The 4,809-nt window shown below is 40.6% G+C and overlaps 1 long non-coding RNA gene across 2 annotated transcripts; it reads right to left on the reverse strand.

Moving 5' to 3' along the window:
* Positions 1–447: 447 nt before the first annotated feature.
* On the reverse strand, positions 448–3,347 carry LOC125522246. 2 transcript variants are annotated; one of them, XR_007289704.1, is made up of 5 exons: positions 2,920–3,347; positions 1,875–2,017; positions 1,638–1,745; positions 1,476–1,544; positions 448–825 (listed from the first exon to the last, which is right to left on the reverse strand). It is a non-coding gene; the product is annotated as an uncharacterized LOC125522246 (long non-coding RNA). The 2 variants fall into 2 exon arrangements; XR_007289703.1 differs by having other exon boundaries at positions 1,875–2,032; positions 2,920–3,346.
* Between the last annotated feature and the right edge of the window lie 1,462 nt (positions 3,348–4,809).

Here is a 4,809-nt window from a genome sequence, read left to right on the forward strand (position 1 = left end):
CACGACTCAATCCTTATGGTTTATATATGCCTTTGCCTATACACTACTAGAAATCCACATTTACCTAGAGCCATATACCCTAGGTGAAATAGGAAAAACCATAGCGAAAGACTTTACCTCGGGCTTGCCCTAGGTAAAGAACCCTAGGTATAGTATAGTTGGTAAAGACTTCTTCCCCTAGGGTGCATCCAACAAGCTATAGGGAAAGTTTCTTTACCTAGGGGCACAAGCCCTAGGGAAAGATTTCCATATGGATCCTACATCCCAGTGTATAGTTGTTTACCTACAGCCAAGCCCTAGGGAAAGACTATGGGGCCCTCTTGCACCACATCACCATACTTCCCCTAGAGTTACATACTGTAGGGAAACACCAGCCCCATACATGACATAATTCAAATGTGTAATTTAAATTTAACTCATAATTCAAATAATCGAAAATGGATATAATTATGAAATGAAAATAACATCAAATATAAAGATAGTATCAATCGTCAATGCATACAATAGATGCCAAGACATCACCAGCCATCAAATGTTTGACAAAAAATAGGCACGCTGGCCAGAGTTTGCTACATCTAACTGAGTAAACATCTTAATTAGCACATATATACTGATGTAGGTCAACTAGAGTTTTCTACATCACAAAACATGTACCAGCATGTTAACTATACATGCACCAAAATGTTACACCAAAACATGTACCACCATGTTAACATCAAGAACCCAACTGGTTGCTCAATAATGACTGACTGAAAAAGAATCCCCCAAACATCCCTTCATCGTCTGCAACACGAACACTTGAGGCAACACCATGTTCCTGCCTTCCTGGAAAGTAAGATTTGCAAATTTTCAAAGGCTAGAACATGACAATAAGAAGGAAAAAAATAGAAAGCATAAGGAAAGGATCAAGGTGCCATAGAGTCACTCATTTGTGATGCATTAGTTTGAATCGCGTGAAACTGTTCTAGGGTATGTTCATAAAGAACTTTTTGAAACTGTTCCAGGAAATAAAAAGGCTAAAGTTAAGTACTTCTCACACCTCTAGTAACCCAGAATCTACCTTAAGTTGTGAGATATTACTTTTACTCTACACATAATCACAAAAGAAGTGATTATCTTTGTTTCGAAATAAAGTATGAACTACACTCAACTCTGTTGCAATGCAAATTAGTGTGTTACATCAAGTCACCAAAGTTCTAAACAGAATTTCCTATTTCCAATAATGAGAACCTAGAAATGCAAAAGTTGGTATAAATTTTGGCAGAATAACAACTGTAAATTGGACAACAGGACATACGAAAAGATATTATGATCCCTCCAACATCTCACACAACCCCATTAATCAAATGATCCAGCACCACACAGGTTAGCATCATACATCAAAGAAGCATGCATATTGTCACAAGTATGTGAACATCACAACGAACAGAACATCGATAGTTGTATCATTTGAGATTAGTTTGAGAAATACATACGTGAAGAGAGCTAGGATTTATTTCTTGTTGAGCACACAAAGCTGGTGGTTCTTCGCTATTTTCTAGAATCTGCAAAAGAAGAGTCAGGTTTTAGAAGTAATCCTTATCATGCTTCAAATGTATTTATGTTTGTGTGTTTGCTTGAGATGGATGGTTACATACTTGGATAGTAGATCGTTGTGGAGATCCAGGAGGAGAAAGTGAATGAGAAGGTGGAACTGGCGGCGGTGGTATTTCTGCAATAGGCACTCCTTGGTTAGTTGCCAAAGTCTGCAATACAAGAAAATTCACATGGTGGTTACTTTCAAATCTAGCAAATTGTAAATGAAACAAACAAGTATTAGAAAAGGAAAAATATTGTAGAACAAGAAACTACTTATACAAATTAATAAGACATACATCTTCCCAGCAGGTCGGTCTTCATTATTTGGAATAGCAGGAGGAAGATCTGAAACTCTTACATATCCATCATAGTGTTCCGAGCAGCAGGCACATGTTTGATGGCTAGAGAAAGTCGATATGCTTTTCTTCCAATTGTCATCCTGTAATGTGTGATTCTTGAGACAAATAAGATAAAGATAGAAAAGAAGAATTTATAATCAACAAGACAATCATGGTAAACATAATAATAGCAAATAGATAAGTGTTTGTTGCCAAGTCTTCAACCACCTAGATAATTGATTTATAACACACACACACACAAGATGGATCAGTGAAGCTACTATTTTTGTCATTCATGTACTTGCATAGCTGTGAACAAATTTAACAGATAGACTACATGAAATATTTCCTATTCATTGTGTTTAGTGGCTACATTCTGACCACAATTTACATGGTTCAATGGTTCATTCATGTGTTCGGGTGTGTTTGGTTTTGAGCCAAAGCTGGCCTTGCCAAAATATTGGCGTGCCCATGAGTTTTGGCTGCTATTTGGTTGGACACCAAATATTTGGCTTGCCCAACTCAGCCTGCGTTTGCCCATGCATTTCTCACCAATACACGGGCAAGCCGAGGGCAACCAATTCATCCGCCAAAATATTGGATGCCCACCTGCTAGCTTCACTGTAATATGCTTGGGTGTCATGTTAGCCGGAAAATTAAGTAGCTAGCTCGTATACTTACGCTTCCATGGGTCGTATTTTCTCTTTTCACAAAAGAAGGTACCATATTTTCTCGATATGAACAAGGGGTGGAAAGAGTCAGAAATGAATGTATGTTCACATAGGTTGCATGCAATATAAGTCATGAACAATAAAAAAATATGTTTATAGGAGAGGAGAGATCAATATCTCAACCTTGAGTTACAACCAGCAAAAGGACAAAAAAGAACATTATCACCTAGAGCTTCCACTCTTATATTTGCACACTTGTGCGTTTGCACATAGGCCAGCAAAGCACATAAGTGATAACCTAAACCAAGGAGTGAGAGAGATAGAGAGAGAACCTTATGGATGGTAGCAGTGGCGTACAACAGCACGCAGATCCGGTCGTCGTCCAATCAGCGGGGGCGACACCATTTACCACGGTCAAGGGCGGCAGCACGAGTTGAGGGCATCGCAGATGGAGTCGCCGCTAGTGGCACGATGCCGTCAGCCAGCCGGCATGGCCAGGGCCACCACGCCCTTCCCAACCATGGTGTGACTAGGTCACCAATGCGGTAGAGAAGGGGAAATAGAAGTGGAGCGGCGGAATGGGGTGGGCAGGGGAGCGGCCGAGCGGGGCTGGCCTGGGAGCGGCGCAGTGGGGCGGGCCCGGAGCGGCGGAGCTGGGTGATCCAGGGCGAGGAGCGGAAGGTCGGAACGAGGGGAGATGAGATCTGAGAGAGAGGAAAGTTTTGGTCTGGCGGCGGCACCGCTTGGGACAGGGGCGAGGCATGAAGGAGACACATGCGATATTTTTCCTCTACGCGCCCTTTATCCCTTCCTTTTCTCACTAGACTATGGTCCCAACCTTTGCGAAGTGAAAAAAATGGCGCGAGCGTAGCGCAGGAGGTCAATCTACGTGGGCACACCGGGGCATCTCTTCATGTTTTTTGGGCTTTGATCTTTGTACATGGCACCACCCTAGGGAAAGCTTAAGCTCCAATTATTTTTTGCTAGATATTCATCTTTCCCTAGAGGGCACTGTTCATAGCTTGTCTATCCCTTGAGTTGTCTGATGAGCTCTAGGTAAAGACCTTGGCTCTAGGTAAAACGTAGATTTCTAGTAGTGGTACCTAGTGTTCCTTGGGAGGATATATCTATGGACTTTGTTTTAGGTTTACCTCGGACAAAGAAGGGGAGGGATAGAATATTTTTCGTCGTGGATAGATTCTCGAAAATGGCACACTTTATACCATGTCATAAAAGTGATGATGCTGTTAATGTTGCTGATTTGTTTTTTCGTGAAATTATTCGCTTGCATGGTGTGCCAAATACTATTGTTTCAGATCATGATACAAAATTTCTTAGCCACTTTTGGAGATGTTTATGGGCTAAGTTGGGGACTAAACTGCTTTTTAGTACTACTTGTCATCCCCAAACTGATGAACAAACTGAAGTAGTCAATAGAACATTGTCTACTATGCTTAGGGCTGTTTTGAAGAATAATAAGAAAATGTGGGAATAATGTTTGCCTCATATTGAATTTGCTTATAATCTTTGATTGCATTCTACTACTAAGATGTGCCCTTTTGAAATTGTGTATGGTTTCCTACCTCGTGCATCTATTGATTTGTTGCCTCTTCCATCTTCGAAGAAGGTTAATTTTGATGCTAAAGAACGTGCTGAATTGATTTTAAAAATGCATGAGTTAACTAAGGAAAACATTGAGCGTATGAATGCTAAATATAAACTTGCTGGAGATAAGGGTAGAAAACATGTTGTGTTTGCACTTGGAGATCTTGTTTGGTTACATTTGCGTAAGGATTGATTTCCTAATTTGCGCAAATCAAAGCTAATGCCACGTGCTATGGTCCTTTTATGGTGTTAGAGAAAATAAATGATAATGCATATAAACTTGAGCTGCCTACAGATTTTGGGGTTAGTCCCACTTTTAACATTGTAGATTTGAAGCCTTATTTGGGTGGGGAAGATGAGCTTCCGTCGAGGACGACTTCATTTTAAGATGATGAGGACATCAATACCATTGTTACACCCACATCCCCTGCTGCTATACATACTGGACCAATTACTAGAGCTCGAGCACGCCAATTGAATTACCAGGTACTTTCGTTTCTTGGTAACGATTCTAATGTTCATGAGAATACGATGCTACCTAAATTGGATACATTTGTTTTGCTTACAAATGAAGGGCCTAGCTTGGACAAGAAAGATGAACCTTGGAGAAAGTTCAA

Source organism: Triticum urartu, chromosome 7 (assembly GCF_003073215.2).
Source record: "Triticum urartu cultivar G1812 chromosome 7, Tu2.1, whole genome shotgun sequence".
NCBI classification, from domain to species: Eukaryota; Viridiplantae; Streptophyta; class Magnoliopsida; order Poales; family Poaceae; genus Triticum; species Triticum urartu.